Below are 26,775 nucleotides of genomic sequence, written 5' to 3' on the forward strand. Positions count from 1 at the left end.
AAAGGCATTGGATGTGAGACCCTTTGAAGAAGAAGTGACAAGACCAGTCCGTAAAGAGTAAGTGTCAAGGAAGAAAGATGGTTAAATGTGTAGGCTGAGACAAGGAGAGTATGATGCTGTCACTTGTTAGAAGCAGAGAAGTGTTTTGACAATTAACTGTGTGGAAGTCACAAGCACTACAGCATGTGTTTGAACAGTGTCAAAGTGGATTTGGCTCAGAGCAAAGATGCCACACACCTATAATGCAGCATTTGTGATATATTTGTTCATTCACATACACTGTAAACATCAATCTCTGGGAGCCAAACACTCCATGATAGTAAAGGCCTTCAAGTAGATCACGAACTAGTAAAACATATTATTCTGAGGATCTAAGTGGCTCTTCCTAAGATCATGTGGCAAACAGTTAAGTCAGAAGCAGTAAGTATTCTCAAAAACACAACGCACACAAATAATTGCTATTTCTATATCATTCCAATGTATTTCATCTGTGAAGCAGCTCCGAGCAGATGAAGTGGATGGAACCCCTTCTCATAAGTGGAACTGTTGGCGTATTGAATTAGAACTATTCTTGTTGTGAAGGTAAAGGAGCTACATTATTTTAGAGCAAAGATAGGTGGGTCTGGACATAAGTGCACTTAACTTATTTTTGCTTATCTTCTCATAAATTTAACACAGACAGGTATCAAACCCCTTGCATATGCTGAATTGTTGCACATTAGTTAGTATCAACATTTCAGATCATTCCAGATTGGCACTCTGCATCCATTGGGTGATTCAGTGTTTTTTTCTCATATGTGTTAGCTCAGGACTGTTTGTAAATGTTGCATTCTTCCTCGTAACTTAATAAAAAAGGGCAAAAATGGAAACATAAAAGTGCTGATATAAGTGATAAGAACTTTTTGTCTGTTAAACTAATGCAATTGAAAGTAAAAAATCATCTTTTATGCTGACGAGCAGCTTCGTAGCTTCTATAAGATCAAAATCAGTAAACTTAAGCCATTAAAGTGGAATAACAAAGTTAAAGCAACAGGTAATAATAGAAATATTCAAAATCTATGCATTCTTGAATGCATGCGACTGATGTTAGATTCTGTAACTGAAAGTCATGCTGATAATGAATGACCATAGCTTGCTTTTCTCCATTTGTGCACCTGTACAGAAATGCAGGGTTATGTAGTGAACTGCATGCTCCTAATTTCAGGTCCTGAGGATATTTTTTATCCATTAATGCATTTTACACTTACAGTAACCCTGTGAGGGGCTCATCATCACCTCTGTCTCATTGATGACAAAACTAGAATTTATTGAGACTATTAAATTGACCGTGTTAAATAATTTATGAATGGTTAAGGTGAAACTCACATTGCATACTGACTGCATATCTATATCCACATACACATTTGTTCATCAGGCTAAATCATTCCCCGAAACTTTTTTTTTTTTTCCTGGAAAATTGTAGCATAAAGAGAATTTAATAAAATCTACAACTGTTTTTCTATGTTGTGACCATTAGTTACTGTTTTAGTGTAGGTTCCCCCAAAACCAGAGCATGTGATAACATAGGTCTGATTATTGATGGAGAATGTAATTCCCAGGATCAGCAGTGAGAAATAGGAAGTGATGGAGAGAAAACCAATGTAAGGATGAGGTGTCCTCTGCTCCTACATGAACTTCAGAGAAGACACATGAAATTAGGTATGGGGGGTGGTGAATCCCAGATGCAGAAAGGGGGCATATTTATCAATGGGACCCCACACCCACTGGTCAAAAGTTATTCCATGTGAGGACTTAAGATGTCCATTTCCAGGTTGTTCATGCATGGGTACCAAGCCGACTTCCATAGTGTGAGATAAGAGGGGCTTAATCAATCCAGAGACAAGGCCTCAGCAGGATGCTTCTGTTTGAAGTTACTCAGAGCCCCACAGAAGTGCAGTATGTAGCGATGGCTAGGTTAAGGGCAGGGATAGGCCAAGACGAGATGAACTGGTGGTGTGTAAGAGTTGTCTGATACATTCAGACATGTGTGTGAACATAATATAATACATCTGTATGTGTGTGTATACACATGTCATCCATTCAGCCATCCAAAAACAATTTTTAGGACCTACAGTGTGACAAATTGTGTGCTATGCAATGGGAAGCATATGTACACACACACACACACACACACACACACAGTCCCAGCCATCAAAGAGGTCATTCCCTGAGGAAAAGAGACAGACACACAAACACAAGCACTACAGCGTTGCCTGTCATCACATGAGTGGTCTTCAAGGCATATGCCTGGTTGATTCTCCCTGCAGGAGCATTCAGGAACAAAAGAGCTGGTGTTTCCAATCAAAGGAGACATAACAAGGTTCATGACATCATGACAAAGCTCTGCTTTGCTGATATGACAGACTGAACTGAACCCAAAACCTAGAACTGAGGGTCTTAGGTGGAAAGATGACAGAATTTCTACTTCTCTTTCCCTCTGTGGCAGAAAATATTCTTACAGCAAGTGAGGTAGTAGATGGGAAAGCCATTTGGAAGGAATGCTCATGTGGGCAAACTACAACAAATGTCTGCAGTGAAGTAGTGACTAAGATCCGAGTGGCATTTGAGAGGAAGAGAGAATTTGAAAGATATTTCAGTGGAGGAATAAAAAGAAGATGGGACAAGTGAGTGATGGGAAGAAGGTATATATCTTGGGTAACTGCATAAATAGTGATACTGGTAAACAAGGCTGACACCCTGGAGAAGAAGCTATTTTGGAGGTAAAGGATGGGGTAAATTAGCAACTTTCATTTCATGTGTGGTGTCTGAGGTACTCTGTGTATATGGCGTGTGTGTGTTTGTGCATGTGTGCTTGTGTATTTGTGAATACTGCCCAAGTGAAGACATAAGATTAGCAATGACACAGAGTCCCCCAGATCCCAAGAACAAATCTAGGTTTATTGAAGCCTGACACAAGACAAGTAAATGCAGCAGGAGGACAGAAGAGACGACAACAGGATGTGGGGAACCAGTTCTTAAGGTAGAGGATGGGCCAGATGGTGTCTGTGGAGAAGAACCAGACAGAGATGTTCCCAGAGAGGACAGAAAGAGGCGTGCTTAATGAAAACCAAAAAAAAAATTCAGATGAGTACAGTCAGCAGTCCCAGCAGCGGCATATAGAAACCGAGAAAGAATGTAAAAATATGTTCTTGGCTTTTAGTTAATCATCACTGATGACCTTGAGATAACAGGGGCTGTGACGGAGACAGGACCCAGTGAATTAGGAGTTGAGTGTGTGAGTAGAGATGGGGTGAGAGAAGGTGAGCATAGTGTAGAAGTAACAAGCACTGGGGTAAGAAAAAAATTCTAGGATAGAGTTGGTGAGCAAGGATACAAGGTCAAGGTTAGCTTTCTTTAAAATATCTTTGAGAAAAAAAGATGGCAGTGGGAAGGACCAGAGGGAGGGTGAATGTGTGAGAGAGTGAATTAGTGTGTGAGAGAGTGTGAGTGGACGTGAAGGTGGACGACCAAACTCGTGCAGTGCAGAGACACGGAGCAGAAGGTTCCTGTGCTGTGGATGGGAGCAGTGGGCTCCACTTTAAATGGCCCTTCAGGGCACTTTTCCCTGCACTGCAGGGAAGTCCCACTACTTTGGAAGATCCTGGGTCTTCCTGGGAGGAGGCAGTGGGAGCGGCTAGGGCCCAGTAAACTGACCAGTGCACCTAGCACCATTGGACCAGTGGACAACCTGTGTCAACACAGACCAGTGCACAGTAGTGGAGCTGCCAAGGTGCCGGTTGCGGAAGCCGCAGACAGCTGGGAGCCCAGCACCATCCCCCACAGTAGCAGCCAGATCAGAGTCAAGATATACCCCCAGCAACAGAGGCTGGGGAGCAGACATCCATCCCCAGGCAACAGAAGCACAGACCAGCAGCTGAGACCCATCCCTAACAACTACAGCAAAAGCTGAGCAGCAGTTGAGCCCCATGGGGCAGCGGCACTACCCAGCTGCCAGCAGCGGGACCTGAAGCTCCACAGAAGCCTGTGCAACACAGCAGCCCACAAAAGTGGTGGGAAGCCGGAGCCCTAGAGGGACTGGTGCAATCCAGCTGCCTGGCCACAGAACCTGCAGGGAGCAGGGGCACCAGAGAGACCTGTGAGACCCAGCAGCCCACAAGATAGGAGTAGAGCCAGGTCTCCAAAAGGATTGCGATCCAGTTACCTACAGGACCTGTGGGGTGCTGAGACATCAGAGAGGCCTGTGCCACCCAGATACCCACAAGATATGTGTGGAGTCAAGTCTCCAAAGGCACTGTGAGATCCAGCTGTCCAAGGTACTGGCAGGAGCACGGCTACAACAGGGCCTGAGCTAGACAGCTACAGGTGGCACCAGTGACCAGCTGGGAACTCAGCTCCAGAGGGGCCCACGTGATCCAGCAGCAGCACCTACCAGGACACACCAATACCAGCCCTTGGCAGTCAATCTTCTAGGATCCACAGCCAAGAGGCAACACAATAGAACAGTGTCAGAGGCACAGTAGCCTTGTTTGATATACAGTGAGCTGCATACACATCCAAACATCCCTCACTGAGTCTAGAGCTACCAGATGGCTAAAATGGGGAGACAAAGAAACAACACCCAAAGGATAGAAAAAGAGAAATCACCAGAAAAGAACTACAGGACATGAAAGACAGCACCTTGTCAGATAAAGAATTCAAAGAAATGATTTTAAGGGTGCTCAAACAATTTGGTGAGAACTACAAGCAACTTAATAAGAATTATAAAGAGCTCACTGGAAACTACTTCATCTTAAAAAAAAAAAAAAAAAAAAGATAGAAGCTATGCATAAAAATCAAGAGGAAATGAAGAATGACATAACTGTTATGAAAAATACCTTAGAAGGTTTTAATAATAGATTAGAAGAAGCTGAAGACCAAATCAGCAACTTAGAAGACAAGGTAGAGAAACATACTCAAATAGAACAAGAAATGAAAAAAAAATTTTTTTTTAAATCAGGAGGAGAGTTTAAGGGAGCTGTGGGACAATCAAAATGTAACAACATTTGCATTATAGGGATACTGGAAGAAGAAGAATCAGAGAACGGAATAGGGGACCTGTTTGAAGAAATAATGACAGAAAATTTCCCTAAACTGGTGAAGGAAAAAGGCACACAAGTCCAGGAAACACAGAGAGTCCCAAGCAAAATGACCCCCAGAAGACCACAGCTAGACACATCATAATAAAAATGGCAAATATTAAATAAAGAAAGAATCTTAAAGGAAGCAAGAGAGAGACAGAAAGTTACCTACAAGGAAGCTCCCATTAGACTGTCAGATGATTTCTCAAAGGAAATGATGCAGGCCAGAAAGGAGTGGCATGAAGTGTACAAAGGAATGCAAGGCAAGTGTACAAAGGACGGTCTGAATCCAAGACTACTCTATCCAGCAAGATTATCATTCAAAATTGAAGGAGAAATAAAGAGCTTCATGGATTAAAAAGAAAGTTATAGGAATTTACCACCACCAAACCAGCACTGCAAGAAATGCTGAAGGGACTGTTGTAAGAAGAAGATGAAAATAGAAAGAGGGGAGTGGGGGGAAGGAACACAGGCATAAAATTAAAATGGCAACTAATAATTATCTATCAATAATTACCTTAAATGTAAATGGCTTAAATGCTCCAATCAAAAGACATGGGGTAGCTGACTGGATAAGAACACATGACCCATATATATGCTGTCTACAAGAGAACGGCCTCACAACAAAAGACTCACACAGGATGAAAGTGAAGGGATGGAAAAAAATTTTGCAAGCAAATGGTAATGAAAAAAAAAAAAAAAACTGGTGTAGCAATACTCATAACTGACAAGATAGACTTCAAAACAAGGGCCATAATAAGAGACAGAGAAGATCACTACATAATATTAAAAGGAGCAATCCAACAAGAGGATATAACCCTGGTAAACATATATGCACCAAATATGGGATCACCAAAATGTATTTAAAAATTTCTGGGAGACTTCAAAGGAGAGATCAATAGCAACACGATCATAATGGGTGACTATAACATGCCACTGACCCCACTGGATAGATCTTCTAGACAAAAAATTAACAAGGACATAGTCCTTACAAGACAAACTAGGTCAGTTGGACTTAATTGATATTTACAAAACATCTCACCCCAAAGCTGCAGAATATACATTCTTCTCAAGTGCACATGGGTCATTCTCAAACATAGACCACATGTTAGGACATAAAGCAAGTCTCTATAAATTCAAGAAAATTGAAATCATATCAAGCATCTTCTCAGATCACAGTGGCATAAAACTAGAACTCAATTACAATAAAAACACACAAAAATATTCAAACACTTGGAGGCTAAATTGAATGGGTTACTAATGGGATCAAAGAAGAAATTAAAAACTTCCTGGAAACCAATGAAAATGAACACACAATAACACATAATCTATGGGAAACAGCAGTCCTGAGAGGAAAGTTCATAGCACTATAGGCCTATCTCAAGAAACAAGAAAAATTCCTAATTGATATTCTAACGCTACAACTTAAAGAACTAGATAGTAAACAAAAAGAAAAACCCAGACCTAGTAGGAGGAAGGAAATAGTAAAGGTCAGAGCAGAAATAAACAACACAGAGACAAAAAAAAAAAAAAACAACAACAACAACAAAAAAAACAATTCAAAAGATCAATGAAACAGAAAGCTCGTTTGTTGAAAAGATAAACAAGATCAATGGACCTTTAGCCAGACTCACCAAGACACAAAAAGAGAGAAACCAACAAGAAAAAATGAGAAATAAAAGAGGAGAAGTAACAACTGACACCACAGAATTACAAAGGATCATTGAAACATACTGTGAACAATTATATGCCAACAAATTGGATAATCTAGGAGAAAGGGACAGATTTCTAGAAACACACAGCCTCCCAAAACTGAACCAGGAAAAGATAGAAAACTTGAACAGAACAATAAAAACAAAGGAAATTGAAGATGTAATCAAGACTCTCCCAGCAAACAAAAGCCCAGGCCCAGATGGCTTCAAGTAGGAGTTTTCCTGAACATTCAAAGAAAATCTAATACCTATTCTCCTCAAACTATTCCAGAAAATTTAAGAGGACAGAACACTTCCACACTCATTTTATGAGGCCAGCAGAATCCTAATTGCAAAACAGGATAAAGACAATACAAAGAAAGAAAACTACAAGCCAATATCCCTGATGAACACAGATGCCAAAATCCTTAACAAAATATTAGCAAATTGGATCCAGCAATACATCAAAAAAATTATTCATCATGACCAAGTGGGTTTCATCCCAGGCATGCAAGGATGGTACAATATTTGCAAATCAATAAATGTGATAAACAACATAAACAAAATGAAGGATAAAAACAATATGATCGTATCAATAGATGCTGAAAAAGCATTTGACAAAACCCACCACCCATTTTTTGATAAAAACACTCAGCAAATGTGGAAATAGAGGGATCATATCTCCACATAATAAAGGCCATATATGAAAAACCTACAGCCAACATCATAATCAATGGGTAAAAAGTAAAAGCACTCCCCTTAAGAACAGGAAAAAGACAGGGATGCCCACTTTTACCACTCTTGTTTAACATAGTACTGGAAGTCTTAATCACAGCAATCAGACATGAAGAAAAAATAAATGGGATCCAAATTGGAAAGGAGGAAGTAAAATTGTCATTATTTGTAAATGACATGATGTTGTATATAGAAAACCCTAAAGACTCCACCAAAAATCTCCTAGACTTAATAAATGAATTTGGCAAAGTAGAAGAATACAAGATTAATGTCAAGAAATCAATAGCATTCTTATCCATCAATAATGAAATCATAGAAAAAGAAACCAAAAACTCATTTACTATCACAGCAAAAAAATTAAGAATCCTAGGAATAAACTTAACAAAAGAAATAAAGGACTTCTTCACAGAAAACTACAGGTCATTGAAAAAAAAAAAAAAAATAGAGGAAGATATAAAAGAGGGAAGCGTATACCTTGATCATGGATTGGAAGAATTAACATCATTAAAATGTCCATACTACCCAAACCAATCTATAGATTCAATGCAATCCCCATCAAAATACCAATGACATACTTCACAGAACCAGAATAAACAAAATAGACCCCAAATAGCTATAGCAATCTTGTAAAAGGAGAACAAAGTTGGAAAGATCAAATTACCAAATTTCAGATTATACTACAAAGCCACTGTAATCAAAACAGCCTGGTACTGGCACAAGAACAGGCAGATAGATCAATGGAACAGAACAGAGAACCCAGAAATGGACCCAAGATAATATGCTCAATTAATATTTGACAAAGGTGGCAAGAGCATACAGTGGAGTCAAGATAGTCTCTTCAATAAATGGTGTTGGAAAAATTGGACAGCTGCTTGCAAAAAAAAATGAAGCTAGAACACCAACTTACACCATACATGAGAATAAACTCAAAATGGATAAAAGACTTAAATGTAACTCATAAATCCAGAACAATTCTGAAAATGTAGGCAACAAAATCTCAGATATCATACGCAGCAGAATTTTCACTGACACAATGCTTAAGGCAACAAAAACAAAGGAAAAAATGAACACGTGGGAGTACATCAAACTAAAAGGCTTCTGCACAGAAAAAGAAACCACCATCAAAACAAGAAGGGATCCCACTATATGGGAGAACATTGTGGGAGACTTTTTGCATGGCGTCAATTTTGTTATAATCTGCTCTGCCATCACCTGCCCCAAGGCAAGATATCTCTGCATTCTGCATTTCTTTATCTCTGCATTTTGCATTTCTTTAAGTAACCATTTACTCATCAGCCAGTCTTTACTGACCTTTTGTTCCTTTTGTAGTATTTCCTAGAATTGCTTCGGGCAAGCCTGGTGCTTGGCAACAGGTGCTTCTTGCCCTATATATTGTATGAATTACCCCTGAATAAACAATAAACGGGACTTGATCAGAATCCTGTCTTGTCTCCATTTCTCGTGTATCTTGTCCCTCCTCATCCTCACTCCCCCTCTAGAGTCCTCGTTGCTTGACCTGTGGGACGGGTCAAACCATAATCGCCAATGATGCATCCAAAATATATAGAGTGTTCATACAACTCAACAAAAGAAAGACAAAGAACCCAATTAAAAAATTGGCAGAGGACTTAAATAGACACCTCTCCAAAAAGGACATACAAATGGCCAAGAGACTTATGAAGAAATGCTCAACATCACTAATCATCAGAGAGATGCAAGTTAAAACAACTGTGAGGTATCACCTCACAAATGTCAGAATGGCCACCATCAACAAATCATCAAAAAAGTGTTGGCGAGGGTGTGGAGAAAATGGGACTCTAGTACACTGCTGGTGGGAATGCAGACTGGTGCAGCCACTGTAGAAAACACTCAAAAAGTTAAAAATTAAACTGCCATTTGACCCAGTGATCCCACTTCTAGGAATAAACCCTAAGAAATCTGAAACACCAATGAGAAAGAATATATGTACCCCCATCTTTATAGCAGCACTATTTACTATAACTAACATCAGGAAACAACCTATGTGTCCATGAGTAAATGAGTGGATTAAAAAGCTGTGGTACATGTACACAATGGAATACAACGCAGCTGTAAGAAAGAAAGATCTCTTAGCCTTTGAGATGGCATGAATGGACCTGGAGAATATTGTGCCAAGTGAAACAAGCCAAGCAGAGAAAGACAAATATCACATTATCTAACTTATTTGTGGAATATAATGAACTCAACAAACTGCTGAACAAAATTAACCCAGAGACATAGAGGTGGGGTATAGACTGACAAGCCTCAGAGGGGGCGGATTTGGGAGGGACGAGGTAAACCACAGAACTTACACACATGTATGCATGACAAATGAACATAGACAACAAAGCTGAGGATGGGGCGGGGAGGGGAGGGGAGGAAGGTGTCAATGGGGGAAAATGAGAAACATCTGTAACAAAAACAAATTAATAAATAATTTTTTAAAAAATCTTTGAATATGTAAAAAATGCTTGCAAGTCTCAAGCAAAAAAAAGGAAATACTCAAAATTTTAAGAAAGCCGAAGATAATCAGTACAGTGAGATCCCAATAAAGCCACTTACTCTCCTGCAAAAGCATCACATCTCATGAGACACTTTGCTCTAAGGCAGGTTTATCGCCAACTTCAGATGTCACTGGCTATTTTGATTGAGACATGGGCAATGAGAGTCCACTGGGACCTTAATCCACAGTCAGAATTAGGATAAGCTGCCACATCCTGGTGCTTCATATTCATCATCCGGTGGCCTCCCTTGCCGTTCCCTAGGAGACACGTCCTTGAAAATCACTTCCATTGAAATTGAATAGAGAATTCATTGCTTCCAAAGACTACCCATCCTGTTTAGAGTAGTGTTCATATTCTGAAGCAAAGAAGCTTGTCCATCACACGCCTGGTTTCCTTTCACATGCTTCATGGCACTAAGACCACATTGCAAAAATGAGAATGCTCGGAACAGCTTAAATACAAAACAAAAGGGACTATGGACAGCTGCTTGTGATCAGTGGGGAAGAGGCTAATGAGTACGAAGGGTTACAGCAGGTGATGATTTCCTCCACCTGCCCTTGGGCCCTGCTGACAACCCAGCAGTAACCCTTTGTTCCTGACTATCATCTAAACATTTCCAGTCTCATATTTCCCCATTAGGAAACACAGCCCAGAAAGGTGACCATCGTGCTAGATCACCTTTAACAAGCCTTCGCCCAAGATGAGAGTCCAAGTCGTGCTGCAAGAACTCTAATGATTTCCCCATTGCAGGGGCTTAGCAGAGTGGATTATAGGAGGCCAGAGAAAGTGATGTTAGGACAGAAATGCCCACTTTTCACTGCCCATGTTTATGTTGTTGACCACCCCAGATTGTTTCCATGTCAAGGGACGTCTTGCAGTTAATGAGATGTGGTGATTTTATTATGCCTGTTCACGGTATCCTTAGGGCCACACTGTTCATCACTCATACTTTGGTTGAACCATCAGTGTGACAAGGAAAATGTTCCTTTAATTCTCTTTTTTATGAAAGAAGTGCATTCCTTTAAAGTAAGTACATAGCTAATTTTAGACTTTGAAATGCTCAAAGCCAGAAGCGTAAAAATAAATGTACTTAATAAAATATTATAATAGCCACGACAGAAGGACACATACTGGTGTCCTGAGTATTCTGTTTGTTTAAAAAGAAACACAATTCAAACTGGCTTAATTTGGAAAAGGAATACGCAGAGCAGGTAACAAAACTGAAAAGGGAATAGACATTGGAACCAGAGACAAACATTGACTTGTGATTATCTCTGTATCTTTTTTTCTATTCTTTTGCTCAGAAAGTTTCATTCTTCAACATTTACTTAATCCACAAAGCTAGAAGCCTCACTTCCAGCACACACACAATCTATATCTTTCCAGATCCCCTCATTCCAAGCTCTTATTTGAAAAAAATCTAGTAATGAAACACTAAATTGCAATGGTTCACCTACTGATTAACTGGACTAATTTTCCTGGTCTGCACATGAGGCAATGTTGCCCGGGCTATGTGGACGCCCTAAATCTCAGTACCCATTAGCACCAGCTAGTGTACAGAATGTTCGGTCTGCCAAAGAGGAAAGGGTGTCCATGGGGAAACATGAGCAATGAATGTCCAATGCACATGGTTTAGGAAGAAAGGAGAGAAAGAGTGATTTTAATTGGGATCACTGGGACATACATCATAAATTAGATGATGTTTGTGTTGAGCCTTGAAAGATAAGAATTATGCTAAGTGAAATAATCCAGTCAGAGGAAAACAATTGCCATGTGATTTTACTCTTGTGTGGAATCTAATAAACACAGTGAAGACAAGCGAAATAGAGATAAATTCAGATAGATAGTGGCTGACAGCTGTCGGGGGTGTGGGTGCTGGGGGAGTGGAGGGATTGAGCTAAAAATAAAATAAGAGGGAAAAACTCACAAACATGAGCATCAGCATGGTGATTGCCGGGGGTGGGAGGGGTGGAGAAGCGTAGAGTGGAAATAAATGGTGATGGACGGAGACCTGACTTGGGGTGATGAACACACAATAGAGTGTAAACATGATGTATTGTGGAATTGTGCAACTGAAACCTGTATAATTTAGCTAACCATTGTCACCCCAATAAAGTCAATAAAAAGGGAAAAAAAGAAAGACAAGTATGGCCTGAAAAGGGGAATGTGAAAAATTGGCAGCCACACACCTACATGGGAAATGCACCAAGTTCAGCACAAGCTTTATTAGGTGACGTGTAGGGGTGATTGGGACCGAGGCTGGAAAGAAAACCAGCAACCTTCCTGTGCCCTTGCATGCCATGCTCAGGAATTGAGAATTAACCCCAAATGCAATGGGGAAACTTTGAAAGATTTCACCCTAAGTATCCTGTTTAAAATTTTACTCCAGCAACTTCACTGAAGACTAACTGTGTAAAGACTAACTGGGGCAGAGGTAAGAAGGTAGCAACCGAGACAGTGAGACACACTAGAATGATTTTGGAATTCAATGCCATAATCAGTTAATACTTTTTTAATGAAAAAAGAATGGGATTAATTTAAAACATTTATTCCATTGTACAAGTTCTTTTGACTGGACCCTTGTGAATCATGCAAAAATACTCGAGAAGTTTAAGTAGATTAGATTCATTTTTATTTATTGTTGGCACTATTGCAATGTTCCCCATTTTCCCCCTTTACCCATCTCTACCCAGGCCCCACCCCATTCCCTCTGGCCATACCACACAGTTTTCTGTTTCTGTTCTAACTTTTTTTCTTATTAAGTGCATCAATGATCATGACTCTCTTAATGCCTTAAAAATTCAAACATTATCAATAAACATGTAGAGTTCAGATCATGAAAATCATCAAACTTTCTATTCACATCTGGAACCAACAGAAAATTACTGGGTATGTTTAAATTTTAAAGTTATGAAAATTAGCTCTTCTAAGAGTTGCAGTTAGATTTTCCCTTTTTTTTTAAACAACCATGTAGTATTCCATTGTGTAAATGTACCACAGCTCTTTTATCCACTCACCCACTGATGGGTACTTGGGCTGTTTCAGAATCTTGGCTATTGTAAACAACGTTGCAAATGAACATAGGGTTGAATATATTCTTTTGATTCGTGTTTCAGATTTCTTTGGATATATTTCCGAAGTGGAATTGCTGTGTCAGTAAGCAGTTCTATTTCTAAGTTTTTGGGAAACTTCATACTATTTTCCACAGTGGCTGCATCAGTTTTACCTTTTACAAATGCATAAATAGACCTAGAGAATATTATGCTAAGTGAGATAAGCCAGTCAGAGAAAGACAAGTAGCATATCATTTCACTTATATGTGAAATCTGGTGAATAAAATAAACTAACAAGCAAAATAGAAACAGACCCATAGATACAGAGAACAGACTGACAGCTGTCAGAGGGGATGGGCACATACACAAAGACCCCAGACAGGATGCTGACAAGAACTAAATACATCAAATTAAGAAAACTGCTTCAGTAAAGTGGGTGTAGAGGAATCATACCTCAATATATTGAAGTCCATATATGACAAACCCATAGATAAAATCATACTCAATGGGGAAAAAACAGAAGCATTTCCCTTAAGAACAGGAAGAAAGCAGGGATGTCTGCTTTCACCACTCTTACTCAACATAGGACTGGAAGTCCCAACCACAAGCCCTCAAGTTGCAGATGACATGATGCTGTGTAAAGAGAACCCTAAGAACTCCACCAAAACACTGCTAGAAGTGATAAATAAATTCAGTAAAGTAGCAAGTACAAAATTAATATTGAGAAATTGGTTGCGTTTTTATATAACAGCAATAAACTATCAGAAAGGGAAATTAAGAAAACAATCCCATTTATAATCACATCAAAAAATATTCCTACAGGTAAATTTAATGAAGGAAGTAAAAGACCCGTACTCAGAAAATATAAGGCATTGAAGAGAGAAATCAAAGAATGTACAAATAAATGAAATTATATACCATGGTCATGGAGAGAAAGAATTAACATCATTAAAATGTCCATACAACCCAAAGCAATCAATAGATTGAATCCAATCTCTGTCAAAATACCAATGGTGTATTTCACAGAATTAGAATAAATAATCCAAAAATGTATATGGAACCAAAAATAAATATATATATATATATATATATATATAAAAACCTGAATGGCCTCAGTAATATTGAGAAAGAAGAACAAAATTCAGGGTATCATGCTACCTGATATCAAACTACACTACAAGGCCCTTATAATAAAAATGGTAGGGTATTGGCATAAAACATACATAATCAATGGAACAGATTATATGGTCAATTAATATTTAACAAAGGACACAAAAACATATAATGGGATAAAGACAGTCTATTTAATAAATATTGCTGAAAAAGTTGGACAGATATGTTCACAAAAGTGAAACTGAACCACCTCCCTACATCTTGTACAAAGTTAAACTCAAAGTAGATTAAAACTTAAATCTAAGACTCAAAACCATAAAAATCCCAGAAGAAAACATAGGCAGTGATATCTCTTACTTTCTCTTATCTATATTTTTTCTGCTATATCTCCAGACAAGGGACACAAAATCAAAGTGAACAAAGGGACTCCATCAAACTGAGTTGTGCACAGAAAAGGGGGCCATTAAAACAAAAGGTGAAGAGGTAACCTACTAGACAGGAGAACATATTTGCCACTCATCTACCTGATAAGGGGTTAATATCCAAAATTATAAAGAAGTCATACTACTCAACACCAAAAAACAATCCAATTAAAAATAAGCAGAGGATCTGAATAGACAGTTCTCCAAAGAGGACACACAGAATGCCAATTGACATATGAAAACATGTTTAACATCACTAATTGTCAGAGAAATGCAAATTAAAACCACAATAAGATATTATCCCACCCCTTTCAGAATAGCTGTCATCAATAAACCCACAAGGGATAAATGCTGGCGAGGATTCCCACCCTCATGCACTGCTGGTGGGAATGAAGATTGCTGCAGTCGCTTTAGAAAACAGTATGGAGTTTCCTCAAAAATTAAAAATGGAACTGCCTTATGACCCAATGATTTCACTCTTGGAAATATATCCTAAAAATCCCCAAATCCTAATTCAAAAGAATCTATGCACTTCTATGTTCATTGCAGTGTTTTTTACTACTGTCACACTATGGAAGCAACCATGGAGTCAATCAACAGATGAGTGGATTAAGAAAGCATTGGTACCTATATTCAGTGGGAAATTACTCAGCCAAGAATGAAATCTTACCATTTGCAACAACATAGATGCACCTAGAAGATATTATGCTCAGTGAAATAAGTTTGTCAGAGACAGACAAATACCATTTGAATTTACTTATATGTGGGACCTAAAGAACAAAATAAACCAACAAACAAAATAGAACCAGACTTACTGACACAGAGAGAGAACAGTGGTTGTAAAGGCAGAGGGGAGGTTTGGGAACTGGACGAAAGAGGTGAAAGGATTAAGAAGCACAAATTGATAGTTAAAAAATATTCATGGGAAAGTATGAAAAACATAGAAAATATAGTCAATAATATGGAGGGACCTAGAAAGTATTATGCTAAGTGAAATAAGTCAATCAGAGAAAGACAAATATCACATGATCTCACGTATTTGTGAAATATAATGAACAAAATAAGCTGATGAAAAAAATAGACCCAGAGATATGGAAGCAGGGAACAGACTGACAAACCTCACAGAAAGAGTGGGGGGGGGGAGTGAGAAGAGATAAACGAAATAATTTATATGCACGTATGCACAACCAATGGGCATAGACAACTATATTGTGAAGGGGGGAAATGGGTACAGGGAGGAGGGTGTCAAGGGGGGAAAAGGAGAAACACCTGTAACAAAAATAGATAATTAATAATGATAGTTATATATGGTGCCAGTTGGGATACTGGAAATATCCAGGGGAAAACTTTGTAAAGTATATGATTGTTTAACCACTGAGATGTACACCCAAACCAATACAGAATAAAATTTTGAGAAAAAGACTGATAATAACATCTGTTGGTTAGTTTGTAAAAAACCTGTTACTCTCATACACTGTTGGATGTTAAATGGTGCTGCTGCTTTGAAGGTTGGGCAGCTGCTCACAAGGTTAAACAGGGAGTTGCCATATAACCTGGTAATTCCACCCCTAGGCATATACCCAAATAACTGAAAACACATCCATACAAACACTTGCATATGACTTGCTCACAGCACCATTATTCTTAATAGCCAAAAAGTAGAAATAACCCAAATGTTCACAAATGAATTAATGAATAGATAAAATGTGGTATATTCATATAATAAAATGTTATTCAGCAATTAATAAAAAAAAAAAGATTTCTAAAACTTGTTTAAGAACTGACCAATCAACACAAATCATGACCCTGAACCCCTTACTCATGACTGTTTGCCTTTAAATTCTGCCCCCACCCATGTAAGCCAGTTTTGTTTATGTGGTGCCCTGAACTAAAACACCTCTAATTTTTCCACTCTGATGTTCTGTGTTCAGTGTTCGGCTCTGCTGTGCTCTGGGTGGATGGACCATCTTTTTGTTCTGTTACACAACCAATTTAAGTGTGTGTGTGATCACAGCCCCAATCAATAGCGCAGTGGGTGCATGAGAACGCTGGCCTCATTTTTCTCACCATCTCCATCCCCAGGGCACAAGACAGCATAAGAGGGAAAAAGGCCAGAGTAGGGGAAAAGAGGAAACAAAGGTGTTTTCCATTATATCTTTATAATTCAGACTACAAAAGATTTATTCTGGCCCTGGCCGGTTTGGCTCAGCAGTTAGAGCATTGACCTGCGGTCCAGAGAGACCTGGGTTTGGTTCCCGCTAAAGGCACGTACCTCGGTTGCAGTTTGTCCCCGGCCCTGGTTGGTCGTGTGGGAGGCAGCCACTCGATGTGTCCCTTTCACGTCGATGTTTCTCTCTCTCTCTCTCTCTCTTCCTCTCTCTCCCTCCCACTCTATCTGAACAAAAAATGGAAAAATGTCCTTAGGTGAGGATAAAAATTTTAAAAAAGATTTATTCTGCTCTTTAGAGGCAAAATGAATAGTAGACTTTATATTTAAATTTTTTATTTTATTTTATTTTTTTATCCTCACCCGAGGACATTTTTTGTTCAGGTAGAGTGGGAGAGAGAGAGAGGAGGAGAGAGAGAGAGAGAGAGAGAGAGAGAGAGAGAGAGAGAGAGAGAGGAGAGAGAAACATCGATGTGAAAGGGACACATCGAGTGGCTGCCACCCGCACGACCCACGACCGACCAGGGCCGGGGACAAACTGCAACCAAGGTACATGCCCTTAGCAGGAACCGAACCCGGGTCTCTCGGGACCACAGGCTGATGCTCTAACCGCTGAGCCAAACCGGCCAGGGCAGTAGACTTTATATTTAAAATACTGTGTTGTATCACATTTAGCTGGCTAAATTTATATTGTCTTTATATCTAATAATTTAAGAACTTTTGCCATCAGAGCTTCTGTTAATACCATAGTCAGTGCAGCCACAACAGCTGTTTTTTATACTTGAGATGTCTACAGTGCCATGCTATTTCTGGTATTTGAACAGTACGATAATTAGTGGTGTGTTATGAGAGAACCAGCCTAGGAATCACAACAGACGACTATTACCAGTTGTTCCCATAATTTGCCGTGTGAATTTCTAATAGCTTCTCCACTTGGGTCCTTTCCTCTCTCCATAAGAAGTAATTGCCACAGATTGCTCTGCTCTCTGCTAGCATGAGAATTCTCCCCTACCCACCATCACGCTTTTTCAGGATAAGTATATTTCTGGAGACTAAAAGCACACGGTGGTCCCTGCCAGACAAAGAAAAATAAATCATTTCCCCACAAGCCCATTTGTTTAAAAACAGTCTCATTCTAGATAATGCCTTAACAGGGTTATTTTTAACTGTGTCAGCCTCAATGTTTTCCTTCCAGACAACGTGATCAGTACTTTTGTGCTTGGCTTTTCTCATTTCTAAATGGGGCTCTATTCCCAGTGATTATCAAAGACACTCTTGAAATAATGCCATCCACAGTTTCATTACCTCACTACTAAAACTCGATGGATGGCTTTGGGGTAACTTTTCCTGTGATTCAAACTATTTTTTGGTAAAATAAATAAATAAATAAATAAAAATCTCAACATGCTTAAGCCAAACATATTGTTCAATAGAAGGACTAGAAATTCTATAATGTTCTACAGTCTCCTCAGGTAAAAATCCCATTGCCTTCCCTTTTGTAAAATCATGTTTTCCTATTTATTTTATTAATTTATTAAAAACAATCACTTTGCCTCACCGTGTAATTTCTTTTTAAATCTCAAATTTAATATCTATCTTCCATATAGTTCTCCCAGAGACATCTTTCTGAGATTCAAACTGGTCAGATACAATATACTTAAAAGTAAAATAAATGCAAATTAAAATATAATACATTCTATTTTTATCTTCTGTATTAATCTTGACATGTTTATTAATCCAGGCAATTTATTAATCTCAGTAAAGACTTAATTGTGGATGTAACTGAAAAAAAAATAGACACCCTGAGGCACTGTTTTTGTAAGTGAAAATTACAACAACCTGTTTGGAAGACTTGGCAGTACACATAAAAATTAATAATAAAGCTATGTGACTAAAACATATATATACACATATATATTTCTGAAAGATACATTCAGAAAGAAAAAAAACTACCCCTGGCTGGTTTGGCTCAGCGGTTGGAACATTGGCCTGCGAACCAGAGAGTCCGGGTTTGGTTCCCGCAAGGGGCACCTACCCCCCCCAAAAAAAAAAGAAAAGAAAAACTATATATACAGGTACAAGAAGTATAGGTTCAAGAACAGTTTAAATGACTACCAATGGTGGTTGGTAACACATAGAAATGCATTATTTAGATGAAATACTAAACACCTACTTCAAAATGAGATAGCTTTATATGTGCTAATCAGGAAACACCTCTAGGATAAAACCCTAACACACTCATTTATTGTATTCTGTTATTAGGATACATCGATATTTCTGTGAACACAGTGCAATGTTTCCAATGACTTTGAGTGCTTAGACTACCTCTGAAGGAGACACTGACCGTGGGGACTGACCCTGAAGAGAGGGACCAGGGGACTGCAGGCGTGAGCAGCAGCCTGTTGTTATTGTCTAAATGTTTGTTCAGTTATAGTTTTTGCCACAGGAAAATAATACGTTAGTCCCAGAAAAAGGCAATGTTCTTTAAAATAAAATCAAGATTAAAATAAAAATGGACCTGTCTCCTCCTTGATTACAGTGTCATTTTTGGTAATTCTTGAAATCTCAAAGAAGACTACAGGAATTTACAATAGTTCCCAGAACCTGCCAGGACTTTTTTTTTTTTTTTTTTCCTCTTTGCATAATCCTTCTAGTTAATACCCTCTTGTTTCTCAGAACCCAGCTCAGTCTTCATCTCCTTTATGTGTGTTCTGCTGCTTTTACTTTGGGAATGCTCTGGACTGCTTGCTCCATGCCCTTCCCCCACTCCTCCTCTGGTATCTTCTGCTGCTTCAGAGAATAGGAAGTTAAAAACCATATATACTAGGTTCATGGATTGGAAAAATTAACATCATTAAAATTTCCACACTACCCAAAGCAATCTATAGAGTCAATGCAATTTCTATAAAATACCAATGACATATTTAACAGATCTAGAACAAATATTCCAAATGTTTACATAGAATCAAGAAAGGCCCTAAATAGCCTCAACAATCTTAAAAAAAAGAAGAAGAAAGTCGAAGGTATCAACTACCTGATATCAAACTATACTTCAAGGCCATTGTAATCAAAACAGCATGGTAGTGACATAAGAATAGGCATATAGAGCAATGAAGCAGAGCAGAGAGCCCAGAAATAAACTCATGTCTTTATGGTCAATTAACATTTGACAAAGGAGGCAAGAGTGAACAATGGTGTAATGACAGTCTCTTCAATAAATGGTGTTGGGAAAATTGTATAGTTGCATGACTAAAATAAAATAAAATAAAATAAAATAAAATAAAATAAAACAAAACCACAAACTTGCACCATACACAAGAATAAATAGAAAAAGGAGAAAAGACTTAAATGTTAAGTTGCAAGACCATAAAATTTCTAAAACACATAGGCAATAAAATCTCAGATATTTCTCGTTGCAGTACTTTTGCCAATATAATCCCTTGGGTAAGTGAAACAAAGGAAGAAATAAACAAATTGAACTATATCAGACTAAAAAGCTTCTGTACAGCAAAAGAAACCATCAACGAATGAAAAGGGAACCCACTGAATGGGAGAACATATTTTCCAATGATACATCTGATAACAGGTTAATTTTCTAAATATATAATTAACTTATGCAACTCAACACCAAAAATAAAACATCAACAACAACCTGACCTGGCTGGTTTAGCTCAGCGGTTAGAGTGTCGGCCTTTGGTCTAGAGATACCCGGGTTCGGTTCTCAACTAAGGGCACATACCTCAGTTGCAGTTTGTCCCCGGCCCTGACTGGGTCATGTGGGTGGCAACCACTCAATGTGACCTTTGCATGTCGATGTTTCTGTCTCTCTCTTCCTCCCACTCTATCAGAACAAAAAATGGAAAAACATCCTCAGTTGAGGATAAAAAAAAAAAAAGACAAACAACCCAATTTAAAAATGGTCAAAGGACCCAAATAGTTCTCCCAAGAGGACATACAGATGGCCAATAGACATATGAACAAATGCTCAACATCACTAATCATCAAAGAGATTCAAATTAAAACCACAATGAGATACCACCTCAAACTTGTCAGAATGGCTGTTATCAGTAAGTCAACAAACAACAAGTGCTGGCAAAGATGTGGAGAAAAGAGAGCCCTCGTGCACTGTTGGTGGGAATGCAGACTGCTGCAGCCACTGTGGAAAACAATTTAAAATTTCCTAAAAAAATTAAAAATGGAACTCCAATCTCACTTCTGGGAATGTGCCTAAAGAATGCAAAACACTAATTTGAAAGAAAATATGCACCCCTATGTTCAGTAGCCAAGAACTGGAAACAGCCCAAGTGCCCATCAGTAAATAAGTGGATAAAAATGCTGTGGTACCTTTACACAATGGAGCACTACAAAGCCTTAAAAAAAGAGAAATCCTACCTATCACGACAGCATAGATGGACCTAGATATTATTATGCTAAGTGTAGTAAGCCAGTCAGAGAAAGATAAATACCATATGATCTCACTTATATGTGAAATCTAATGAACAGACTAAACTGATGACCAAAATAGATCCAGAAGCATGGATACATAGGACAAACTGACAGCTGTTGGGAGGAAGTTGGGGTACTGGATGAAAAAAGATGTAAGGATTAAGCAAAATATATGTATATGTATATTAATTTACATTTAGACAACAGTGAATGGGGACAGCCAGAGGTTAATGGGGGTCAGGCATAAGTGGAGGTGGGCCAATGGCTGGGGTGGGGCGGGGATTGGGAATAGAAAGAAACTCTATTTGGGCCAATTGGTGCACAATTCAATGTGCAGATGATGTTTTACTGAGTTATACAGTTGAAACATGTTCCCCAATAAATTTCAATAAATGAGAACTGCATTTCCCAGGCTCTTTTTTCAGAATCTGGCCTTAATTGGAAATAAGGTCTTTGCAGACATAATCAAATTAAGTAAGATTTAATCATACTGAATTAGAATTAGTCTTCAATCTAATAACTTGTGGTCTTACAGGAGAGAGACTGGAACACAGATGATCAGGGAAGAAAGCATTGTGATGACAGAGCGGAGATGGGACCCACTGCCAGCAACCACTAGGAACAAGGGAGGGGCGAGGGGGGATTTGTCCCCAGAATCTGCAGAGAAAATCAACATCTTGATTGCAGACTTCTAGCTACCAGAGCTGTGAGAGAATAAATTTCTTTTATCTACTACTTCTGGCTCACTCACTTTTCTACTTTTGTGTACGGAAGAAATAAAAGTCTATGTCTTTCAGATAATAAAACCTCTTCCTGAGTAAAATACTTAGAGTAAGTTTTATTTACTGCACTAAATCCCAAATGATAAAATCAACCCTTGATTTTAAGGTGACCTCTTAACCTACCCTTCTCCAGAAGCCCGAAGTAGCTGCAAGGGCAGGTCACACTGAGAGAGACCCCACCAGCCTGTGTTCAGTGATGACAGCTTCAAATGCCTCCAGGCCCAGTTGCCATCTGACTTTAGACAAAAACTGTCCAGCCAAAGTCTAGAATTTGGAGGGGTAATAACAAACCATTTTAAGCCATTAAGTTCTGTGGCAGCATGCTATGCAGTAAGAGATAACGAGAACATTGATGCAATGTCTTCTCTTACCCATCATATGATACTCATTTTGAACTCTTATTTTTATTATTGATCATTACCTTGTGTTTATTTACTCAGTTGTATTTTCTCTGTCTGCTCTCCACACTGGAAATTTTTCTCATATGTCTGGCAGTGGTTAGATGTTCATTGTGAGTCAAGAGTGAGACAGTAGAATCAGAAGGGGACCTGTTGGATGGGAGGGGCTTGTTGGTGGATGGGATTCACTGCAAGGAGCTCCTTTGTGGTCTGAGTTTACAGGTATCCTGGTTAAGGGTCTCTAGGGAATATTTGTTTCCTGCCACGGTAGGAGAAGCGACCAGAGGTTCTATCTGATTTTTACTTAGAGTTTAAATCAGTCCCCCTGTTTTCAGCCTTATCCCCATCCTTCCTGATGGCCTGCTGTCTTTAATGCAGGTTGCTCTGCAGGGTGGGTACTGGAAAACCTCTCACTTTGCCTTAGCATCCTGCTCTTGTCCTTTTACATTTTCCCCCAAAAAGGAGATCTTTCATCAGTTGTCCCATATCCTGTTCCCTTAGTCTATGTGAGCTTACATTTTTCTTTTTTTTTTTTTTTTTTGCTATCATTTTAGTGGTCTTTTGAAGGATATAAAGATCACTATATTTAGTCTTCAAAATTTTTAATTACATTTTTCTATTTTGAAATGATATCAAATTACAGAAAAGTTGTGAGTACAGTAGGAATAATTTCCCTCTGATCTTTTTAAAGTCAATTGTTGACATGATGTTCTATTTCCTCTGATACTCTCCTACAAACACATTCTTCTTTATATTCATAATAAAGCATTAAAGTAAAATAAAAATTTAATATTGAACATCATTATATGAATCTTGAGATCACACTGAAGTTTCACTAAGTACACCAGGTCTTCTTACTCTCCTTCAACCAGGAACAGTTACTGAATTTTTTGTTACCTTCCATGAGCTTGATAATTTTGACAATTGCAGGCCAGCTACTCTTTAGAATTTCTATTAATTTGCTTTTACTTGACATTTTCTCATAATTAGATTTAAGTAATCCCTTGCCGGTAGACCTATTCCAGCAGGGGTACTGAGCGCACCCCAGCAAGTGGCACACAATTTCGATGCATGCCATTACTGGTCAGGTGGACTTCAATTACCTGACTGAAGCGGTATCTGTCAGAATTCTCTACTGTAGAATTACACTGTTTTCCTCTTCATAATTAAGAAATATTTTATGAAGACACACTTTTTTCTAGACTTATTAAAATATAAATGACATTTAACTTTGTGTAAATTTATTTTTTTTCCTTTATTGATTTTTAGAGAGAGAGAGGAAGGGAGAGGGAGAGAGAGATAGAAACATTGATGATAGAGAACCTCAATTGGCCACGTCCTGCATGTCCCCCACTGGGGACTGGGCCCACAATCTGGGCATGTGCCCGGGAATCAAACCAGTGATCTCTTGGTGCATGGGTCAACGCTCAACCACTGAGCCACACCGGCTGGGCTAACTTTGTGTAAGTTTAAAATGTACAACATGATGATTTCATATACTTACATGTATTGTGAAATGATTACCACAGTAGAGTTAGTTACCGCCTCTGTCACCTCACATAATTACTTTTTCTTTGGTGGTAGTAACATCTAAGATCTACTCTCTTAGCAACTATGTTTAATTGTATTCAGTGACCTAAACATTAAATTTCCAGAAATTATTCTTCTTATAGCAGTACGATTATATCCTTTGATCAATATCTTCTCATATCCTCTATGCCTCACCCTATTATTACACAGTTTCTATGAGTTTTGTGTTTTTCTTTGATTTTTACGTATTAGTGAAATCATGTTGTATTTTTTTCTTTCTCAGTCTGATTTATTTCACTTAGCATCATGACCTCAAGTCCATCCATGTTGATGCAAATGACAGAATTTTCCTTTTTTACATTGCTGAACTGTATTCCACTATATATTCTTGCCCATTCATCTGTAGTGGGACCCTTAGGCTGTGTCCATATCTTACCTATTGTGAAACTGCTGTAATAAACATGGGAGTGTAATAAACTTGTCTTCAAGGTTTTGATTTCATTTTCTATGCTTAAATATCCAGAGGTGGATTGCTGGATCCTATGATGGTTCTATTTTACGTTTTTGAGAGACTGTATTGATATTTTCTATATGGTTGTAACAATTGACTTCCAACCAACAATGCACAAGTGTTCTTTTTTTAGCATGTTCTTGTTAATACTTACCACTTCTCTCTCTTTGTTTTTATAATAGCCATTCTAACAGGTGTGAGGTTTTAATTTCCATTTCCATGGTGATTATTGATGTTGAGCATCTTTCACATATACACTTGTCATTTGTATGTCTTCTTTGGAAAAATTGTCTACTCAGGTTCTCTGCCTATTTTAATAGAATTATTTGGTTTTATTTTTGCTATTGAGTTGTGTATGTTTAAAATAGTTTGAATAATAACCCCTATCAGATAGATGTTTTTCAAATATTTTATTCTATAGATTGCCTTTTTATACATTTATTTATTTATATTGTTTCTTTTGCTGTGTAAAAGTTTTTATTTCGATGTGCTCCCTGTATTTCATTTCTGTTTTTGCTTTTGCTACTTGTGGTTTTGGTATTAGATGCAAAAAACTGTTGCAAGACCAAAGTCAAGGAGCTTCTTTTCTATGTTTTCATCTAAAAGTCTTACATGTTCAGATCTCATGTTTAAGTCTTTAATCCATTTTGAGTTCATTTTTGTGAGTGGAATAAAATAGGAGTTCAGTTTCATTCTTCTGCAGGTGAATATCCAGTTTTCTCACCCCAACTGAGTACTTTTGGCTCCTTTGTCCAATATTAGTTGTCCATATATGCAAGGGTTTATTTCTAGACACTTGGTTCTGTTCCATTGGTCAATGTATCTATTTTTATGCCAGGAGCACACTGTTTCAACTATTATAGCTTATGAGTATAGTATTAAATCAGGAAGTATAATGTCTTTTCTTTTTCATACATGTTTTGGCTTTTTCTCTATTTCTGTGAAAAGTGCCTTTGGAGACTTGATGGGAATTGCATTAAATTTATAGATGGTTTTGGGTGTTGTGGACATTTTAACAATATTAACTCCTTGATTCATAGACATGGTATATCTTTCCACTGATTTTTGTCTGTCTTCTTTATTTCACCAAAGTCTGATAGATTCCAGTGTACAGTTCTTTTACCTCTTTGGTTACATTTATTCCAAAGTAATTTATTATTTTTTATGCTATTGTAAAAAAGATTATTTACTTTGTTTCTTTTTCAGATATTTCATTGTGAGTGTGTAGAAACACAATTAGTTTCTGTATATTTTTGCATATTTTTAAATTAGAGTTTACATGCAATATTATTGTGTATTAGTTTCAAGTGTACAGCATAGTCATTAGACAATCATATTTCCTTACAAAGTGGTTCACACTTCAATATTTCAAGTATCCACCTGACACCATACATGGTTATTACAGTATTATTGAATACATTCCCTATGCTTTCATTTACATCCCAGTAACTGTTCTGTGACAACCAATTTAATACACACTGATGGCTGCCTGAGGGGAGTGGGGTTGGAGGACTGTGTGAAAAAGTTGAAGTGATTAAGTGATTTCTGTATATTGGTTCTGTATGCTGTAACTTTACTAAATTTGTTACTTCTAACAGTTTTTTAGGAATTTCCCAATATAAGATCATATCATCTGCTATAAAGGACATTTTAAATTCTTGTTTTATGTTTCTATTGCCTAATTTCTATAGGTAGAACTCACAGTACTCTTTTAATTGGAATTGTGAGATTTGACACTCTTGTTTTGTTCTGATCTTAGAGGAATAGTTTCAACCTATCACCATTGCAAATATTATTAATATTAATTATAAATTAATTATACATGACATTATTTAGTTGAGGTGTATCCCTTCTATATCCAATTGCTGAGGGTTTTTGTCATGTAAGGATGTTAAATTTTGTCAAATGGTTATTTTCTGCATCTATGTAGATAATAATATAATATTTATTCTCATTCTATTAAGGCAATGTGTCATATTCACTGATTTACATAAGTTGAAACATCCTTGTGTCCCAGGAGTAAATACCATTTGATAATTGTGTATGACCTTTCCGTGTTGTGTTAATTCAGCTTATTAATTTGGTGTTGGTGATTTTCATGTCTCTATATATCAAGAATATCAGCCTGTAGTTTTCTTTCTTGTGGCATCCTTATCTGGCTTTCATATCAGAGTAATACTGACATTGTAAAAAGAGTATGGTAGCGCTCCCTTCTTTTTAATTTTTGGAAGAGTTTAAGAAGGATCGACATTAATTCCTCATTAAGTGGTAGAATTCACCAGGGAACC

Source organism: Molossus molossus, unplaced genomic scaffold (assembly GCF_014108415.1).
Source record: "Molossus molossus isolate mMolMol1 unplaced genomic scaffold, mMolMol1.p scaffold_m16_p_11, whole genome shotgun sequence".
NCBI classification, from domain to species: Eukaryota; Metazoa; Chordata; class Mammalia; order Chiroptera; family Molossidae; genus Molossus; species Molossus molossus.